General features: G+C 32.5%; 1 protein-coding gene and 2 pseudogenes across 16 annotated transcripts in view; 2 read left to right on the top strand and 1 right to left on the bottom strand.

Moving 5' to 3' along the window:
- The window catches only part of shi (dynamin-1 shibire), a 159,459-nt gene that overhangs the window by 82,214 nt on the left and 53,923 nt on the right, over positions 1 to 23,322 (bottom strand). The window lies entirely within an intron of this gene.
- Positions 34 to 10,087, top strand: LOC147910100 (uncharacterized; annotated as a pseudogene).
- Positions 2,544 to 16,343, top strand: LOC147910099 (uncharacterized; annotated as a pseudogene).

Here is a 23,322-nt window from a genome sequence, read left to right as displayed (position 1 = left end):
GGTCATAGATTATGTGATAGGAAATGATGGAGCATGCAAAGAAAAAGGGTAGAAGAAGACAACAGAACAGAGTCAGATCACATCCCATTAGAGATAGAGCTGCGGGGACCGCAAATAATGGAGAAAAAAGATAGGAAAGAGACGGAAGTGGAAATAGAGAGAAGTAACTGGACGGAAGAGGGGATAAAAAGCTATCAAGAGTAAAGAATAGAGGAGCACATGGGAGGATATGGAGGGAGATAAAAAAAAAGATAAAAAAAAGTGCGATCAAGAAAGATAAAAAGAAAATACTCCCAATGGAAATTAGGAAAGAAAGATTGGTATAATAAAGAATGGAGAAGCATGAAAAGAAAATTAAGAAGAGAACTGAGAGAACTGAAGAAAGGAAAAATTAGCAGATAAGATTATGTGATAAAAAGGAGGAATTATAAAGAATGGTGTGAAGCACCACCATCAGAAGAAGAAGCATGAGGAAGCAGAAGAAAAGATAAAAAATATAAGAAGTGAGAAAGAGGGATATTAGGAAATATTAGGTGTACAACTTTACTTCCGCCGTTTTTCTATAGATGGCTTTAGCGATAAATGATGGTCGAAATAAATAGATCATAGACGTCATGCAATAAACTTGAGCATCTATCAACATAACCCCATAAAAACATTAATCGATTTGTGTCTGCATCATAAAGTTATTCTCGAAAATGTTTACGAGCCAAATTCTCGTCATTTGCGGGAGTAATTTTCTTCAATATGAAGAAATCTGCAGCTGAGGCTCATCGAATGCTCTCAAATACTTATAGTGAGACCGTTATTAATGAACATGTCATGAGTGGTTTCAACGCTTCAAGAACGGTGATTTTGACGTCGAAGACCGGCATAGCGGTGGAAGAGAGAAAATTTTCGAAGATGCAGAATTGGAGGCATTACTTGATCAAGACTCGTGTCAAAATCAAGAAGAATTGGCACGATCATTGGGAGTGACTCAACAAGTCATTTCAAAACGCCTCAAAGTCATGGGAATGATTCAAAAGCAAGGAAATTGGGTGCCGTACAAGTTGAAGCCAAGAGATGTTGAACGGCATTTGTTTGCTTGTGAACAGCTGCTTGAAAGGCAAAGACGGATTTCTGCATCGCATTGTGGGGACGAAAAATGGGTTCATTACGATAACCCCAAGCGCAGAAAATCATGGGGAGTTCCCGGCCATGCTTCCACGTCGACGGCCAAATCGAATATTCACGATTCCAAGGTCATGCTCTGCATTTGATGGGACCAGCTTGGCGTAGTGTATTATGAGCTGTTAAAATCGACTGAAACAATCACAGGCAATCAGTATCGAACGCAATTGATGCGTTTGAACGACAATACTCAACCAACAATGACAATACTCGACCCCATGTTGCGAAAGTGGTCAAGACATACTTGAAAACGTTGAAATGGGAAGTCCTACCCCACCCGCCGTATTCTCCAGACGTTGCTCTCTCTGACTATCACTTGTTTCGATCAATGGCACACGGCCTGGCTGACCAGCACTTCCGGTTTTATGAAAAAGTAAAAAATTGGATCGATTCGTGGATCGTCTCAAAAGATGACCAGTTTTTTCGACGCGGGATTCGTACGCTGCCCGAAAGATGGGAGAAAGTAGTGGCCAGCGATGGACAATACTTTGAATCATAAATGTATAACCAATGTAAATATAAATGTATAAATGTATAAATGTATTTTTTTTACAATAAAGCCTCGAATTTCGGAAAAAAAAACGACGGAAGCAAAATTGTACACCTAATATATAAACAAGTACAGGAAGAAAAAATCAGAGGGGCCAAGCAAGGATATACAGATGGACAGCTGGAGGGACCATTATATGGAGCTGCTAGAGGATACGCGGGAGAAAACGATTCTGAGTATGGAAAGTGAGGAAAGCGAAGAGGAAAAGACAGGAAGAGAAGAAGTAGGAGAAATTGCAAAAGAAGAGTTAATAGAGGTGTTGAGAAAATTAAAAAAAGCAAAGACTCTGGGAGAAGACGAGATAGAGAATGAGGCATGGAGGTTTATGTCCAAAAAAATCGGAGAAGAATTCTGGAAAATGACTAACAGAGTATGGAAAGGGGAAGAAATACATCAGATTGGAACACAGATTTAATCTGTAAAAAGAATCCTATCTACAAAAGAGGAGATAAAGAAGAAATTAAAAACTATAGAGGAATTACATTAATGGACACAGCATATAAGATTTACGCAACTATCCTAAACAAAAGACTTGAAAAAGAAGCGAAGGAAAAGTTGAAGGAAGGACAGTATGGATTCAGAAAAGGAAGAGGAACGATAGATGCAGTCTACATAGTAAATCGGATCACGGTTAACAGGGAATTGAGCAAAAAAGGAGGAAAGATGTTTGCCTTTTTCGCGGATCTGCATTCGATAATGTGGACAGGAAGCTGTTAAATGAAATGATGAGAAAGATGCAGAGAACAACCTTAGACTCCGAATTATGAGACGTATAAAGAAACAAGGAATATAGTGAAAGTAGGTAATAGGAAGTCGGAGGAGTTTTAGACTGAAAAAGATAAGGATGTCCTTAGACAAGGATGTTCACTAAGCCCGACATTGTTTAATATATATATATCAGACTTGGAGGAAGAGATGGCAAAAGATCAGACAGGAGGAGTAGTAATAGGAAAAGAGAAATGCTCGACAATAATGTATGCGGATGATGTGATTCTACTGGCAGATAGAGAAGCTGATATGAGAGAGATGCTGAGAGATTTGAGAGATTTGCCAAGAGATTTGAGAGGTTTATACAAAAAAAAAGAACTGAATCTGAGCCCGGAGAAGTCAAAAATAATGGTATTTGAGAAAGGAAGAGGTAAGACAAAAAAGAGAGAGTGGAAATGGAAAGAAGAGGAAATAAAAGTTAAAGAAATCAAATACCTAGGATACACGCTACAAAAAAACGGAGGGACTGAGAAACATATAAAAGAAAAGATAAAGAAAGCAACAGTGGCAATGAAGAGAACATGGAGCAGTGGAGAAAAAATATTCAAAGACAACTTCGAAAGAAGAATGAAGATATTCAACTCTTTGGTGGAGAGTATAGCCCTGTATAGAGCGAAGGGACTGACAAGACAACAATAGACTAGATGGAATAAAAAGGAAGTACGTGAAATGGATTCTAAAATTGGATTGGAGAACACCTAATTATATACTGGTAGAAGAAACAAAGATAAATGAAATCAAAATTAAAGCAATCAGAAGAGCAGTAAGTACGAGAAAAGAATAGGGAACTCGAGGAAAAAATTAATAAAAGAATGTATAAAGGAATTGGAAAAGGACTATAGAGGAAAAGAAGGTGACTGGGAAAAGAAAAGATGAGAAGTGCTAGAAAGAGCAGGAATGAGTAAGGAACAAATAAGAAGAGTAAGAAAGGCAGGAGATCAAGGTATAACAGAAGATCTCATGAAAAGACTAGAAAGAAGAGAGAAAGAAGAAAGACAAGTAAAGATAAATGAGTCAAAGTATAATAGCAATTATAAAAATATACGATCAGAAAAGTACTTATCAAAATACTTGGAAGGCAAAAAGAGGATGAAAGATAGAAGTTTAATAGCAAGATTCAGATGTGGGAACAAGACAAAAGGAGGCCAGTACTGGAGAGAGGACGTAGAAAAGAAATGTAGAATCTGCCATGCTGCAGAAGAGAGTATGAGCCATATACTCAAAGAGTGCAAGGAGACAAAGAGTGAGATGCTGATGAAAGAATTCATAGGAGTAGAAGGTAACGGGATAATGAAGAGGATAAATAAGGCAAGAAAAGAAGCAGAAGAGAGGGAAAAGAAACAAGAGTGAAGACTTATTACAGATTGCTACACCAAGTAGATTAGAAAGCAAAGTTGTATATAAGTATAATTTTAAGGGCAGTTCCAAGTAATCATAAAGTACCAAAGTCACAAATAGTTATGTGTAGGCACGCTATATGTAGGAAAGTTTATAATGTGCGATACACTGTTTTGTTTTTGAATGAATAGCTTTTATATGTATTTCAAGTATTTCAAATGTTTATAAATATTTATATGTATATATTATATATAGAGCGAGAATAGAGCTGTATGAAGAAGGTATGAAGAATAGATACTGAAGGAGGATAGGGGTCAGATGTTATTAAATTAAGAACAAATGTAAATAAATGTATACTGGAAACCATCCTAAGCCGCAAGGCAAGGATTAAAATTAATAAATAAAAAAAATAAATAAAATAATAATAAAAAATGTGGGCTTGTTTATTATTATCAACTTATTTTTCTTATTTTTTTCTCGCTTGTTTAATTTTTATTAAACTGTTGGAATTTCACGAGTAATCTTTTTTTTAATGTAATTAAAAATGAAATTTCTTTATCCGGTTTGTTTATTTTACCTTCTCTTCTCTTGATCTTTATACAAAGACTCGTCGGTAGGAAAACACAATTATTTGACTCATTTTCATCCTATTCGTTTATAAAATATTGCACTTTTCTCGAAAACAGTTAGATTTATGAAAAAATTTCATATTATTTTTTTATAGAAAATTTAATGCTTTTCAATTTTTATATAAAACATTTTTTCGTACAACTGTTCGTGAGTTATTTTCGAAAATCGACTCTTTGATGCTTTTGACTCAATATAGCGGCTTTTTCATACATCATATTGATGGGGACTTTTGTGTCATTATTTGTTATGCTAAAATAGAGATTTTCTCAGAAATTCAGCTCCTCCGGGGTTTTTTACCAGATTTATTTATTAATTTTAGAGTTAATTTGACTGGATTATATCTTGCGACTCGATTTGAAAGAGCAAGCCTATACCTGAGACTCAAAAAATTCATAGTATTATTCCTAAAAAAAATGATATGCTTATTATAAAAAAATTTTCGAACTCTTTGGATGTTTTCACAAAAGTGAGAAAAAAATTGAAAAATGATCTGTTATAGAAATGATTTTTATATAAAATCTATATTATATAAAAATGATTTTTATTAATAAATTTCTTCACAGATTCTAAAAGACGTTATTTTATTTAAATAATATTCTTATAAGTCCTTATTCTCTAAATATTGTAATTGTGAAATTAAAAATATATTCTCCAGTATAAAATTCTCTAGTATAAAATAACATGATTTATGTAACTACTCACCAGCAGATTAAAAATCTACTAACATTAAATAATAGATTAAAATTTTAAAAACTTAAAAAATAAGACGAAAATTTGATCATAAACAAATGTGGCTTAAATTCTGTATATTTCTACTAAGAATATTGAAGAATTTTTAAATAAAAATTTAAAATATCGATCTTGATGAAAATCGATTTTGGTCTTTACTTTAATCAAATTTTTCGAGAGAAACAAAACTTGAAGTTTTTTCATATTTTTTTCCTAATAGAGAATTTCAAAATGAATAATTTTTTGTTTTTCAATAATTTATACAAAAATTACATTCAACTAAACGTTTACAAAATAAAATAAATTGAAAATATTAAAAAATTCATATCTCTAGGAAACTAAAGGAGATAAAAATCTAAAAAAATAACTGAATACATATTTTAATATAAAATAATAAAGGAATAAAAATTTATAATTTTAATATGAGGATTAAAAAAAATCAGTAAAAAATCAGCAGCAGTCGGTAAAGGCTGTCCGAATTAAGCGTAAAATGCCCATATATATATACATATATGTATATATATATATATATAAATAAATATATATATATATGTATATATATATATACACACACACGCATACGCACACGCACACACATATATATAGGGTGTCTCTTAAGATGGGTCGGGGCCACATTGGGGATGGAGAATGGATCAAAGGGAATAAAAAATTCTTATACCATTTTGAGATACTCGCTGTAGTTTTCGAATTAGAAAAGGAAATGTCTAAGCCAATATGCGATTAAGCCGCGCGAATTCGTAGGATGGCTCACACTCGAGCGGCAGCGGCGGCGGCGTGCAGAGAGGGGGAAAAAGCGCTTCGTGTGTGGGCCGTCCTACGAATTCGCGCGGCGCGGCTTAACCACATATTGGCTAAGACATTTTCTTTTCTAATTCAAAAACTACAGCGAGTATCTCAAAATGGTATAAGAATTTCTTGTTTCCTTTGATCCATTCTCCGCCTCCAATGTGACCCCGACCCATCTTAAGAGATACCCTGTATATGTGTGTGTGTGTGTGTATGTGTGTGTGTGTGTGTGTATGTGTGCGCGCGCGTGTATGTATGTGTATACACACGCATGTCCACGCCCGCGCGCGCACACGCACACACACACACACACACACACACACACACACACACACGCCCGCCCCCGCCCACACACACACACACACGCGCGCGCGCGCGCGCGCTCGCCCACGCACGCACGCACGCACGCACGCACGCACGCACAGGGTGTCCCATTTTAAAGGACGGATTGAAATATCTCAGAAACACTGCGTTAATTCAAAAAATATTTTAGCCAAAAATGTTTTTTTACTTCGAGGGAGATGTAAGATAGTATCATTGACCTTGGGTGATGTTGTCAAGGCGAGGGCAAGGTCACGTAGATTTTTTTTAATGGAACCTCACCATTTTTCATTACATATTCTTGTAGCTTACCTCGAGAGCCTTTTAAAACATTATAATAAAATATTTTTTCGTTAAATACTTTCCGAATTATAAGGCTTGAAAGTTACAGTACCACCGGTATTAGCATTATTCAAGGTGATCGACGACTAATCTAACGACTAAAATCTCTTATTCAGGATCATGATCTGGATAATATTTGTCAAAATCAAGGTCATTGGAGATAATACCTCTTCTTTTCATTTTTACATTTTGTTTTTATTTTAAAAATGAATTTTTAATGCAAAAATGAAAATAAGAGGAACAATCTCCAATGGCCTTAATATTGACAAATCTTAAAAAAATCTTAAAGATTGTTCAGAACTGGCGTAAGACGAAGAAACTGATGGTAAATCCAGCCAACATCTCGGCCATTATTTTCATCGGAAAATATAAGTTTGAATCAATCGAACCTTTGAAGCTCTGGGGTGATAAGTTATATCAATTCAGTATACCAATTAAGTCTGGGCATTTGCTTAAATGCGAAACTGAACTGGAGTACACACCTCGAGAAAAAGAGGAACAAACTTCTACACTTCCATATGAGCTTATAGAAGAGCTATGGGCTTTTATTATAGAAGAGCTATGGGATTTTAAAACGGAAGTTTAAATCTCAGAGCTGCCCTGTTATACAAAATAGTTTTAATATCAAGATTAACATATGCTGCAGTGGTCTGGTGACCTAGGGTGGAGAAGATGGGTGCCGTACTTGCTCAAAAGCTTTGAAGGAGAATACCTGAGGGTTGTGACAGGAACCATAAGAATCATAACAATTGAGTCAGGTGGTTATCAGCACAATCAGACAAATAGGACAGAGATTATGTCAAAATAAATGGAGATAAATTAGGCTTGGCCATACTAGGTTGAGACTTTCACTAGACAGACCTTAGGTTGGAATTTTCACTAGGCAGACCCTTTCACATTAAAGCAAGATTCTCAGAAAACAGCTGGAGAAGACTTTCAAAATCTTGGAAGGCGGCGAAGAACTGCTGACAATCAAAACAACTAATGAAACATCCCAAACTGATCAAAACGAAAGTTGACAGCAATGGGAAGAGAAATTGAAAATGGGCATAGGCCTTCTCTTCATAAGACATATGCCTTTCAGAACACATTTATTTATATAATATAACTTTGGATTCACCGAGCAAAAGAACTGTCGGTTGTGGAGAAGAAAGCGAGGACAGTTTGCACATCCTGTGCCGCTGCCTTCTGCTTGTAAAAGATATTACTTAAATCTTGCTGCTATATGTTTATTAAGCCCGAAGATCTAGAAGAGAAGAGGATGAGCAATCTCATAAGCTTAGTACGCAGTACGTTAGATTGAACTGATTAACCTCAAAAACAAGCGGGGAGTGACAAAGGAACTTTTAGATCTAGATCATGCTAAAGGCGATTATTTATAGTTCCATCCGCTCATCTTACTACTATTACTAGCCCGGCCTGTAAGCCGAATGTAAGTGCATGATAAGATGTAATATCGATCGCTGGACGACTGCATCTCACCGTGCACTTGGATTCAGCGATCGCGGTCGGGTTAATATAGCGATTTTTAGTAATTAATAACTTATTCACTATTATAAAAATTAAAAAATTAATAAGAATTCTTACTCTCTTAATTAAATTAATAAATTAAGATAAAAATGGGCATATAAGAGTTACGCGCAATTTGTCAATGTATAAGTTATTAAATGTAAATAATTATTTAATTTCTATTTATTTTATTTCATACGTTTCGGCTCCTTTTCGGGCCACTAGTGAATATCATCAAATTTCAAGAATGAAATGAGAATATGTTTTTCAACTTCGTTCTGACAGCTCAAACACGCCACTGACAGATGAATGTTTTCTTTGCATTAAATGTATTATTCCTGTGGAATCTTCCATTATCTTTTTTTAATTTTAAATTATATGTTCGAATTTACTATCTTAGAGTCAGAAAGCAGGATCAATTAAATAATTTACAACTGCATGATTACATCGGTCAAATGATGGTCAACCAATGGATTTAATAATATTCTCGCAACATCAATCAATATAGAATATTTATTTGATCCATGATAAGTGAATGTTGATATCTCTAATTATGTACCACACAACATTATAATGTAAGTTTTAACGAATTAATAGTACTTTAATTTTATAATCAATATAATCAATATAAAAAATTCAATATTTAAAATAATAATAAGAACAATAATTAATTGTTAAAGGATTCCTTAATATTTAATAAATTAAAGACAAAAGTGTAGGAGTCAGCGCGACACTTAGTGCGCAAGTATAACAATGAATATGTTTAAAAGTCCATTTTTAATATAAAAGAATATAATATCCGTATAATGTCCATACGCGTTTCGACTTACTTCAAGTAATTCTCAATGGAAATTAACATAATTCTATCCTGTACAAGTAGTGCATCAACCATGATGCCAACATCATTAATATATTAAAGAGATTCCATACATTCATTCCAGTTTACTGGAAGAAACAAGTAATTCTTATAAAGTGAAACTATAATAAGAATGAGAATGTCAAGGATATATATAAAATTATTTTTTTAAAAAAGAAACAATAAGGAAAAAGTAGATTGACTCAAAATTGATGCAATTTGCTCATACACATACAGTAGTCAACCAATTGAATATTTATTTGAGTAATTAGATGAAGTAATAAGAGTGATCCAATTAAATTTTTTCATCAAATGAATAGATCAAAATATAACAGTTGTTCACTCTTCGATTACACAGAGACAAATAACACGTGTCACCGCCAATACAAGTACCGATCCGAAACAATTGTCTAAACATTTTTTTTGTGTTTTTATATGTAGCATTTCGGATGTTAATCTTTTGTTGTAATTTCATTCTATATCCAAAATTTGCACCCTGTCCCAATGGAATTCAAATTGGTCAAATTATAACCTGTGGTCTGTAATGACCGAATGGGAAGACATCTTTCTTCTAATGTGATTTCGGTGTTCAGAAATACGTGTGTGTAATTGTCGACCAGCAGTTTATCCTACATAAGAAGCTTCGCAGTCTTTGCAGGCAATCTTATAGACAATGTTTCTCTGAAATGGTAGGTAATAGATCTTTCACTTTGGTTAAACTGTGAAATTTATTGACTGTAAAATGCAATCTTAAATACTATATTGTTTATAATCCTTTTAAATTTATCTGAGATAACAAAAATATCTGTTAACAAAAATATCGTAAACCATATAATTTTATTGTAGATTCTTTTTATTATAATTTGTCATCATTATCATGTTACTATTTTTTATAAAATATTTTATTTTCTTAGAAATATTATATTAAAAATGAAATCCAGAAGATAGTCATTATTTAATAAAATACTAACAATAAATTCAAATTTTTTTAATGAAATTTTGGATCAGAAAGGAAAAACACTTTATCAATCATGTCTATGATCACGCCTTTTTTCTGTTAGAGAGGATATCTGGATAAAAAATTAAGATATGTATCTGAGAAAATCGATTTTTGATACCAATCAAATATTAGTTTTTTGTTATGAATAAAAATGGTTGTGTCAAGAAAATTAATTTTGTTATCCCTTACTTCAATTGTAAACCTTAAATGTATAGAATTAAACATTTTTTGAAAATTACCGATTTGTGTAATAGAAATCGCTATCATAATATCAACCTAACGATAAAAAAAACTTGATCGGAAAATGTTATCAAGTATATTTTTTTTAAGGTCAGCGATAACCGATGATAATGGGGAGGTCTATAGGTGTCCCAAAGTTTTGCTTATAAATTTGATCATCAAATATAAAAAAATAGATTCAAGAACAAACTGAACAACAAAACTGAATTGCTAACAAAAATTCATCTTTGGGAACACTGGAACATTCCGAGATATAATTCCATCTTTTCTCAATATTCTTTATGGCCAAGTTCAGTGGAATATTAGTAAAAAGCGGAACCACATCCAAAGAAGTTAAGCAATAGTCATTGTCAATATGTGTATTTTTTAACTTGTTAATAAGATCATAACTATTATTGATGTGGTTTCGTGGCTGTGGTATATTTTTAGTAAATACAATTATTTTGTGTAAGAACGTTGCAAATGTATAAAGAGAACTATCAATAGATACAATCATCCCAGACGGACAATTCAGTTTATGTACCTTTGGGAGACTCTCGAAAGAACACTATCACAAAAACATTATTACAAAAAACCGTTTTACACGTAGATTCCGAGATGTAGTTCAATTTTTTCCATCTTGTCAGTAACTCTTTTAGTTTGTTGATCATTTTTTTAGGATCTTTGTTAACTACTGTTTTTGTCATTAAGCATTTCATTAATTTTTTGTTTGTTTAAATCTTTATCTAATACAACCGTAATGTTGCCTTTGTTGACTTTTGTAACAATTAGATTCGAATTGTTTTTTAAAAAAATGTTTAGTGAAGGAAAATAAGCTGATCAACATGTCATCAATACAATTCTTATGTAAGGAAAAAATAGAAAGATTACACAGCAGGTCCACAAAAAAAAAGTACCCTGTGCTAAGGTAGAGACTCATGTATTATTATTCTCATGTATTTTGAGTCGCTGAATACGAATGTGACATCCAGAATAAATTTTTAATCTAGAGAAAAAAATGACCCTTTTTTCCCATTTTTAAATTATTTTTTCGCTCTAGATTAAAAAATTTGCTCTGGATGATCCTATTTTTATATCAGATTCGTATTCAACGACTCAAATATATAAAAGTAACTGGGTCTTCACCCCAGCACAGGGCACTTTTTTCTGTGGACCTGTTATTAATGATTGGAATAAAAAAACGTCTGATGTTTGTTTAAGTGTTCTTGGGAAACCTTTTAATGTTATTTACATTCAATGTTTTTTATAAATTCAAATATCGTATCTTTTTTATTAGTGAAAGGTAATGAAAAATTTCGCCTAACTGTAATAAATGTTGAACTTTTTTGAGAATCTGTACAGAGGACAAATTGATTTACCATTTATCCTTAAGAGATTTTAAAGAAGAAGAGACAGTATTTTTCATGAAAGAAAAAAGATTGAGTGATTTTTATATTATCAAAAACTATTGTATATTGTTTTGTAGAGGGACCCTAATGATCGATTTGAAATGCGTGTAAGGTATTTGATATAATCAATGTGTGATAATCAATGTGTTGAATATTACTTTTGTTTTTTATGTATAGGAAGTAGTCAATTCATTTTCTATTGTAATCTATCTCTTTTTTTGGTATAAAAAAATGAATAGCCTCTTTTGTTTGTGAAAAAACGAGTTACAAACATAATATAATGGGAGACATCGAGATATGTTACGTGACAAGTTAAAAATTTCTGTCCTTGAATTATGTAATAGGTTGTATGTATCGTTAAGTTCTAATTTTAACAGTTTCATAATATAAAGATCTTTCATGTGACTAAATTTCGCAGAAGAGTGGAAATGGTGTAACAACAGGTTAAAATTTTTAATGCGATGTAAATGTTGTAGTATAACATTATTCTGAATGCAGAACCTAATAAATTTAATTTTTTTAATGTTACGATACACAATTTTCCGATGTTTAATCCAAGATTTCAATAAGTAAACCGGATGACTATCGAATACATGATAAACAAAACTAAAAAAAACTAACTGTTTGAGATCGGTAATTCGGAAAAAAAAGTAAGAACTCTTTCGATCGACCGACAGTAATTGTTATTGAACGCACGCATAAGGTGAGCTCGTGATTTCATCTCGAGCCTGAATTAATTCTCGTCAAAGTCAGGGATTCGTCGTTCTTTGGTCTTTTTAAAACAATTCGGTACACGCAAACAGGCACCGGCAACGGACAATCGAAAGTTCTAGAACAATTCAATTCGCGCACGCGAGCGCCGCGCTCCGACGAATACGTCACGCGCTGTCATCAATCCCACGTACGGATTTTCTGTCGCGCATGACTGTTACGTTGAACGTCATTAGAAAAGAATCCAAAGCGCCAATCAATTTTGTACAACTAATGCCACGTAATAATTACGATTGTGGCAAAATTTTATTGGATTTTTCCCAAGAAGAAAGCCCAGGCCGAAAGCAATAAATGCAATCTCGCCGTTCCTCCTTCTTAGAGTTCTTAGAGTCATAGTCTCGCTACTATATCGTTTCGTAAAACCGCCGTGCTAACCGCTTAGTGAAAACCGCTATAAGACAGATCTTTTCGAGAAGTGCCAAGAAAATCGCCGAGATTTTCCATCACCGCGATTCCAAATACAATTTGGAAAAGGTGACCGCATTTAATATTCTGTTAATCTAATATTTAATTAATTATATTTTCTGAATTTGTAACTGTGCATATTAAAGAAAATTCTTTTGTTAAATTATAAAGAAACGGAGTTCTCTTTACTGTCGTGTATCATATCAACCGTGTGTCGTTCTCTCACTCGAATCTTTCCGCGCGGTGCATTCCCGCACACTAACGAAAGCGGAATAATGCAGTGATTCACGCATGTTTTCACCCAGCGTGATTTAAACAATAATGAGAATAATAATTAATGTTAAAGAACTCCCCTTAATATTTAACAAATTAAAGACAAGAGTGTAAGGAGAAACAGGAATCAGCGCGGTACTTGGTATAATAATGGATATATTTAAAAGTCCATTTTTAATATAAAAAAAATATAATGTCCGTATAATATTCGTACACGTACATCGATTTACTTCAAATCATTCTCAATATTTAAAAAATTAATGTTTAGTAAATTTAGTAATTTAATGCACCGATGTAAATGGACTAATATTGAGGTGACACATGTGAAAATATCACGCTAATACTGCTTAATGTTTCGCTAAAAAAATGATACTAACTCGAAATTAAAAAGCTTTGTAAGACTATGAAGTTGTTGTTCCATAAAATTCTGATTTTTATATTCTTTATTATTGTACTAAAGAAGATCCAAACCTAGGAGTCGATCCCGTAACTTTTTCCCTATGGCAGAAACGTGAAAAGTGAAAAGTTTCTATACCATACTAGAATAAAAATTTCTCTTGTCTCATTCCCTGACTCTCTTGAGATCTAATCTTATTCTGCATTACCAGTAAAGCGTGCCCCTGTCCATGGATAGATAGGCAACTCGACTTACTGATGTGTAGGTTGCGAAAGCACTCTATGCATATACAATTATACATGTATGTGCATATATAAAAATAATTTTTTTTTGTCAAAGTTGGGAGTTATTTTCTGAGATATATAAAAAAATCACTTTTTAGGTTATCTTATAAAAATCGATAATAAGTATTAAAAGTAATATGGAATTTGAACAAATAATAAAATATAATATAAAAAATAAAATATCCAAACTTTTTGTACTCAATTTTTATAACAAATATAAATTACATTCATTTTTATTGATTATATTTAATTTTCTTTCTCTGAATTTATGTATTATATGACTTGTGTATATGTGTGTCGTGTACGTATGATGTACGTACATATTCGAAATCACTTGTATGTACAGTTTACTAAAAGCAATAAAAATCCAATCCGATCGTGTTGTTCTCTGATAGGTTATTATTATATTTATAAGATTAATACTCGTAATCTCTCGGGAGACAGATTATTAATTTGAAATAAAATCGGATTATGAATATTAGCTTAAAGCCAACGCACCTAACCTACATACATAATCGCTGTGAAATTTCACATGAAATCTCAATGAATAAAAAATGAAAAGTGAAAAATAAAATGTGAAAAATTTCATGTGAAAGTACATGATCGACCCCCTGAGATCGAAACGTTGAGTTATCTTTCGTTTGTTATCAATTGCACAAAATAAAATTAATTTTACACACTGATATCCTGTGTTGGCTCATTAAAAGGCTATTATTACATTATTAATCGATTTAAATTAATATATTATCTTTCGAACACTTCAAGTCTTATTAACATTTAAATTCATTTTTATGCAGAATCTGTTTAGATTTAAGAACAAATTTGTAGTTACATTTTGTTTAGTGAAGTTACGTATATATAATGTAGGAATTTTGTATCAGCCTTTAAATTAAGATTGTTGTTTCCCTGTTTTTGTATATGTAACATTTCTTGTAATGTAACATTAATCTTTCTCCCTAGATAGCGTTCTGTGTAAATTATTTTTATGTGTGAAATTATGATTGTGACTCATTCTATGCTCTGTGATTACTGTGAGTTTTAATTTCTGTTAATATGGTTGTAGTGTTCCATAATCCATGTTTTCAAGTACCTTCCAGCACTTCTAACATAGGATGGGTAACACAATCATTGCATTCAATTTTGTATACAACAGTCTTTTTATCTGAGTTTGACAAAACATCCTTGTGTCCTCTTATAAAACATGAAAGTTTGTTCATACTAAAAACAGGAAAATTTTGATTTTCTGTCTTTGACTGCCCTTCTAAATTTATTTAACACCTTTAGAATGTATGGTATAGTAAACTAAGGATGAATTCCAATACGAATTGGAGTCCAGAATGTATAGAAGAATAAAATTGAAGATATTTAAAATTTCTTGAACTTTAAAGAAATCGCTGTGGTAATATCATCTATATATCTTAAATAAGAAAATAGTTCCGTAAAATAGTTCCTAGTATCTATAATGCCCTTTCTTCTAATTTGTTCAATACTATCTCTACTATGATTGGAGAAAAGGGCGATTTACATTGGAAATTAGAGGCCAAATTTTGAATTTTCTAGATCTAACGATAATTAATAATAAAAATAAAATTGAAATCGATTAGTTTCATAAACAAACATTTTCTGGAAAGTATTTGAATTTTCACTCTGAGCATCTCAACCAAAAAAAAAAAAGTATAACAATCAGCATGACAAACAGAACGTTTCTTTTATCAGGAAACATGATAGTGTTTCTTGGCGCTAAGACAATTGCAGCGATACTATCATGTTCCTTTACGCGAGACTATGAGTTGCGGGGGATCGAGATTATTAGATTTCAATAATGGTTAAACCGATCAAATGCTATATACACTCAATCGATAGCTTTCACTCGAATTATGTAATAAAAGCCTTAATTTTTTTCTATGTGCCCTACTATTGCGACGCAAAGTCCCGATGTGAAACATTTTATGATACGTCGTCGTTATTACCATTAAGTTCATGTTCATCCAACCAGAACGTACTATTAGATGTTTCGGCGCGAAAGTGCGCTAACGTATTGATGCAAAAAGCGTTAGCGATGCATGGTAAACAAAATTATACGCGTATTTGTTAACTTAGAAAATGATAATAAAAAGCGATTTATTCGTCATCGATTTCTATTTGTTTATAATTAATATTTAACAAAAGATCAAACGAAAATGAAATTATACATTATATATTTATTAACTAAGTTAAAATAACAAAGAAAATAATAATAACAAAGCAATTTATTTCACCTCTATCTTCATTGATTTATAATATTATAACTTAATACTTAACAAAAGGAAGTGGATAGAAGCGAAATTATATAATACATTGGTATTTGTTAACTAAACTAAAAAATGACAAAGCGATCTATTCGACTTCGATCTCCATTTATTTACAATTTAATTTTGTTTTATATAAAATAACAAATCTGATAAGTAGTAGTAATATTAAAATCGAATGGAAACAAAAATATACATAAAATTTAACATACAACAAATTACATGATGGTATTAATTAATTATTATTCTTCGGAAAATATGGATGATCGCCGTCTTGACATTTTTACCAATTCAAGTAATTATATCTTTATTTTCCTTTAAAATTCACTATATAAAAATTATATCACAAAGAAAACGAGTCAATAAGTTATAAGGTCCAATTTCGGCTCCCTTCAAATTTCGTCCAAACATGAAAATCAATTTCTTGAAATCAATAATAAGGTGTTTCTAAGAAGGCGTTTATCACTATAAAATGTGATATCAGTACAAATTTATCTTTATAAATATGCCGATGGAAGACCCATCTTGATGATCTTGATCTTGACGTTATCAAGGTTATGACCCTGAGTGACTTCCAACAGGTTTTAGTTGTCGCTCCTTATTCGTTAAAAAGTTATTAACAAAAAATTTTGAAAAATGATGTCTCTTTCAACTATATAAAACAAAAATTTTCTGCTTTAAAATATATTTTACGACTGTTCACACGAAGCGAGCTCCATCCCATCCCTCCCCCCCTCCCGACTAAAGGCATATGACTTTCTACGGCTTCTACGCGATGCGAGTTCCACTCCACCTTCTCCCCTGCCTAGGAGTGTACGACTTTCTACGCGCAAAGCAAGTTCCATCCAAATTCCTCCCTACCTGGGAGTGTACGACTTTCCATGCAAAGTAAGTTCCACCCAAACTCCTCCCTACCTAGGAGTATTCGATTTTCTACGCAAAGCAAGATCCATCTGCATAAAAAGTCGTTACATCCCTTGGCTGGGTGGAAACTCACTTCGCATGGTAAGTTGTACACTTCTTGGCGAGGAGGGGGGGGGGGGGGGGGGGGGTAAAACTCGCTACGAAATAAAACTTAACTATATACAGGGTGTCCGGTAGAGGACTTTCGACTCAGTCTGTTCTATCTATGTACGAGCGCTTTGTCAAAACTTACCGGACATCCTGAATAGTATTGTAATATTTGCATTCCTATTGAAGGTTCTAACTATTCCGAGCCAAATGCCTTTAATTCTTATACATATAAAATTTTTATATCGGAATTCATTAAAAAATATTTTCTGTTCGAAACAAAGTAGTAGCTATTTAATTCTTCTTTAAAACATTATTCAAAACGTTATTACAAAATTGCATCATCTTGTCCATTCAAGTGTTACCACAAAAAATTAAAATAAACACTTGACACTATTAGATCGAATAATAAAAACTATAAAGACAATTAAAAAATTAATAATAGTTAACAAAAATAAATAATAAAAGAGAACAATTTTAATGTAATAATGAATTTAATTTGTTTAATTGAATTGTTTATTTGAATGTTACATTGAAAAATAAAGTTTATTATTTATTTCTTTTTTCTTTTTCGTAACACATACCTTATAAGTTCAAGTTTATTCAGCTTATCACGAATTCAGCACACATGCACTGACTCTGTTCTAGTGCTGCCCTAACATAGTGCAAGTGTAGAATCACTTTAGTGCTATGCAAATTGTATTGTCAGAAACGTCAGTGCAATATTTCTCGTTCAGTTCATTCGGTTGGTCTAAATATAAATTTAGCAGTACACTGGGTTAGTTTTTATTTGTCGAATACGACAATCTTAACTCACTGATACAGTGCGCACAAGTCGAATGCGTGACACTGAAAAAGTTCGCACTTAGTGCGTATTAGTGCAGTCTATCGAATTCACTTAACTTATGCAAAAATGAAAATAAGAGGTACAACCTCCAAGGGCTTTGACTTATAAAAAATGACTTTATTGTAGTGTTTTGAAAAGCTCTTGATATCAGCTATTAAAGTCTGGAATAAAAAATAGGGTGTGCTATTAAAAAAATCGATGTGACCTTAACCTTAGCGACGCCGCCCAAAATCAAATTGATAATATCATTAAATAGATTTTTCGAATCCTACAACTTTTGTTTGGAACATTTTTCTGTAAAATTTTCCGAGATATTCAAGTGTCCCGATCTTTTTGGGACACTTTGTATACATAATTCACATTGAATTATTTAAGCATTAAAGATCCAGCTTCGATCGTTATAGGCACTTAATTTCTAGTATTAATTGTGTTCTCATATGTACGATCTCATATGTTCTCATATGTACGTTCTAAAATAAGATTCTCTTTTCTAAACCAAACTGAAAACGAAAATAAGGAAGAAAAGAAAAGAAATTTTTGGTTTATTATACCATATATCCCAAAGGAGCCATAAATTCAGAAAAGTAATCCAAGACAAAATCAAAATTTTCCTTTTTTAATATAAACAAACTTTCATGTTTTATAAGAGGACATAAAGATATTTTGCCAGACACAGATAAAAAGTTGTATACAAAAATATACAAAATAAAATGTATACAAAATTGAATGCAATGATTGTGACGCATCCTATGTTAAACAGAAGTGGCGGAAAGCACTTGAAAACAGATTGCGGAACACCGCAACTATATTAATAAAAATTCAAACTCACAATTAATGATCACAAAAAACAGAATGAGTCGTAATCATGATTTCAAATGGAATAAAATTCGTCCTTAAATATAAACAGATTATGTATAAAACTATTATTTAATAACGTTATAGTGAAGTTTTCAAAAAGCAACGTATTAATTTAATTGATTAATTATTTAATTGATCTACGCTTTCCGACTCCGAGATGTTAAGTTCGAACATTAAAAAGCAATAAAAAGAGAATAATGGAAGGTTAGCATTTCACAGAATAATACATGTAATGCAAAGAAAACATTCATCTATAATACTAGTATACATGTGTTCGAGCTACCAGAACAGAATTGAAACATACTCAAGAAAATTTAATGATGTTCACTGATGGCCCGGAAAGGAGTCAAAACGTATGAAATAAAATAAATGGAAATTAAATAATTATCTATATTTGATAATTTGTGTTCGACAATGATTCTCGCATGCCCATTTTTATCTTAATTTATTAGTTCAGTTAAGAGAATCTAAAAATTTTTATTGATTTTTCAATTCTCGCAATAGTTAATTATTAAAAATTATTAAAAATTGTATTAGTTCGGCCGCGATCTATCGCTGAAAGCAAGCGCACGGTGGGATGCAGCGATCGGAGTTGTATCTCACCGTGCGCTTGCATTCGAGATAGGCCGGGCTAGTAATAGTAATAGTAGTAAAATAAGCGGGTGGGAATATAAATAGTCGTCGTTAACATGATCTAAATCTAAAAATTCCTTTGTCAATCCCTGCTTTTCAAGATTAATCAGTTCAATCTAGCACAGTATTACTTATGAGACTGCTCATCTTCTTCTCTTTTAGATATTCTATCTAATAAACATATAGCAACAAAATTTTTACAGACATATCTTTTACAGACGAGCAGAGGGCAGCGATGTGCAAACTGACCTCGCTTTCCTCTCCACACAACCAGTTCTTCTGCTCGATGAGTCCGAAGTTATGTAAATATACTCTGAGAAGCATATGTCTTATGAGAAGGTTTATGCTCATTTTCAATTTGTCTTTTCTTATTGTTGTCAACTCTTTCGTTCTGATTAATTTGTTTCACGTTTCATTGGTTGCTTTGACTGTCAGTAGCTTTTCGCAGTCTTCCTCAGGTGCTCCTGTTTCAGCAATTTTTTTTATGTATCTTTTACTCATGAAAAAGAAAACTCCAACAATCTATTCGTCTGGATCCATTTCGCTCCCCAATTCAGCCAATCCGTCTTCTCATTTCCGAGTATTCCCAACGATCGAAGTTGCTTGCATTCGACAATAGGCCGAACTAATGATTGATGTGGAGATTGATTAATATCAACAAAAGAGGATCCAATTTCGATAATCTTGATCTTGACATATATTGAATGACATTTAACAAGTTTTGATGCTAATCCTTCGTTTAAAAGTTATTAATGAAAAAAAGTTTACTGTTTTACAGGACGAAACGATCTACAATTGTAGATACTATTTCACATAGGTTTTCAACTTTTCACGCAAAGCGAGTCCTCCCTGATACGGGTTTTCCACTTTCTGTTCGTATGACTTTCACTCCACCTCCCCTCCTGCTTCCGGGTGTACAATTTTCCATGGAAAGCGAGGTCCTATTTCTCCTTCCCTATCTCGGGGCATAGGACATTTCGCGTGGACAGTCTGATTACTCTACACAAAGGAGAAGGTGTTGTGCACCTCATTTCGCATAGAAAATTATTACATTAGAGAGGAGGATATAGAATAATTGCTAGTACTCTAGCATATAGCAGAAATGAGATGTGTCCGGAGGACTCCACGATTCTTTTCTTTCACGAAAATATTACAATCGAGCCGAAAACACTTGTAAGAATTAATTGAAAAAGAAGATCAATCTTGTTATAATTGGAGATTATAGTGTCAAATGTAGAAAGATTAGTAATAGAAGTCAAAGGATGATACCTAATAGATTGATCGAGTATCTAATACCGCAAGTGAAATCGGCGATGGAGTATTTTCAAGTTAATAATAGAATCAATCTATATGACAGGAACAATTGATTCCCCCACCTCCTGATTATTCCCATCAAAGACAAAGAAACTCATAATATAAATTAAGTGTGAAATGCACAATGATCAGATCCGAAAGAGCATTTAATTAGTAATTTGATTCTTTGAGAATACATATTTGGGTGAATTGATTACCGAGGACGGTTCGTCCATTGTAAAGATCCGACAGAGGGATGTCCTTCCTGTGATTAAATTTTTGGATTAGGCTGCAGACTAAACGAGACCATAAGTCACCGAAAAGTAAGTTTAAAGCAACTCAACTCATTAGATAGTCTATTTGAAAAATTCAAAAAATTCCAGTGCGCTCCCAAAGATTAAATAAAATTTTGAGAAATAAACAGGCGGAGAGACAGCAACAAACACGACTTTCCAGCCGTCCAGCCAAAACCTCGAAAAGATGTAATTTATTACAAATAATAAGACAAGTAGAAAATCAAATTGAGAACGAATTTAAAAACTCTTCTCTCCACTAGTTTCACTTCTCGGTTAGAATTAATTTTCTCCTCTCGAAATTTCTTACTCTCCAACCATAAAATCAAATAGTATCTCACCTATCAACATCTCGTCAACTTCCCCTGAATTCTCTCAAAATGATCATTCCTCTTACATAAATCTATCCAGTCATCCACCTTTAAACCTTCTGAAAATAAATTCGTTTCTCCTTCCAACAAATGAACAAATTTACATCTCTAATTAAATCTCTAATTAAATCTCTAATTAAAATGATTTAGAAGAATTATTTCCTCCAAATCTTCAACTTCCTAAATCTTTCGAGTTTCAAATAATCAGAGCCTACCTTTCTATATTCCTCTAATCAAAGAATTATAATCCTAGACCCTGAAACCCATGAATCTTTCTCCGTTTCAATCCATTTTTTATACCCCGAACTAGTCTCTCCCTCTCCTGATTTAGAAACACAATATCACAATTTATGCGCACAAACGTTTGAATCTCTCCAGCTTAATTGAAAGAACTTATGTGAATAATGAACAGGAGATAAGTCAAAATTATAATTACACTTTTCAAGATCCTGTTCAGAAACTTTCGAAATAATATAAAATCATGCGCGAAACACAACACAACATTTTATACTAAACTAGACGATATTTAAGTAAACTTATTTTAGTTTTAAGAAATTTAAATTATATATATTATAATAGAATTTATTAAATCTAAAGTTATATAAGATTAATTGAATGAATTTATTCAAATTCTTGATCGCATTCTTCGTCTTATAAGATCACATGATCCTATCCAAGTCATAGAGAATAATTTCTTTGATCTAAAAACGGACCACGGTCGCACTGTTTCAAAGCAGAGTCATTGCGTTCGACCATAGACTTGTTTTGAAATTTAATCCGAATGCGTTCAAGTTGTGATACGCGCGATAAAGCATCAATCTTTCTAATTCCCGTAAAATAAAGATTCCCATGAAATAAAGGGGATTTGACGTAACAAGTTATTTTTTAAACTTTCTTGACTACAGTAACTTTTAAAGGAAGGACGATCACTAACTAAACTGAGGTCACTAAGGGTCATGATCTTGACAACATAGATCAAATATCATCGGAGCTGGGTCTTTTGATTTATTCGGCAATTTTTAATAACTTGTTAACTATTGTTACTCGTTGACTCAGTTTAACCCGCTCTATTTACATATGAAAATAATCCCAATTATTTTCCAGGGACACCCTGTTTATAATTTAATATAGAATAGAGCGGAGTTTTTTCGTTCATTTCTCGCGATATTTATGTTTCGGAACAGCAAAAGTTAATTATTTAAAGATTGTGCTTGTGCTTTCAAGAAACAATTATGATTAAACGTAATTATACGATATAACGTAATTATAAGCACGTTGTAGAGATATTGTTTACCATCGTACCATATTACTTTAAAGCTGAAACTGATGAAATAGCCCCGCTCTATCTTATAATTATACATAATATAGAAATAAAAGTGAATGTACTACTAAAACAAAAAATATATTCAGAAGAGTTCATAAAAGTTTATACTTATACATGTATAATTTTAGTATAGTTATACATGTGTGTGTGTGTGTGTGAGCGTGTGTGAGCGCGCGCGCGCGCGTGGATGCATGTGTGTGCGTGCGTGCGCGCGCGCGCGCGTGTGTGTGTGTGTGTGTGTGTGCGTGCGCGCGCGCGCATGTGTGAGTAAAAATATTAAAGTTTATTGTTTGTCAAATTCTAGAGCGGTCTCTGGCCTTGAAGGAAGGACAAGCTGAGAATATTAATGTGATTGTAGATTGCTATGTGAACTGATTTTAGCAAGACATACACTGACTGTGAAAGTATATGCATTGATAATTTGAATAAAAAAATAGCAAGCAAACATAATCTGATATATTAATCACGTGTAGTACGGCTTTCTATTTTCTCCAAAAATGTTTAAAATTTTAATGTTCTTAGAAAGAATATCTCTTGTTAATAAATTATTATCCTTCAATTTACTTTAATCTTAACTTTAATATATGTTTAAAAATAATAACATGGTGTCCAGCAAAATCTGA

The sequence above is a fragment of the Acromyrmex echinatior genome, chromosome 3, assembly GCF_024713525.1.
Source record: "Acromyrmex echinatior isolate Ae372 chromosome 3, ASM2471352v2, whole genome shotgun sequence".
Lineage (NCBI taxonomy): Eukaryota > Metazoa > Arthropoda > Insecta > Hymenoptera > Formicidae > Acromyrmex > Acromyrmex echinatior.
The sequence above is the reverse complement of the archived record's forward strand: the minus strand, read 5'-3'. Positions and strand labels throughout refer to the sequence as shown.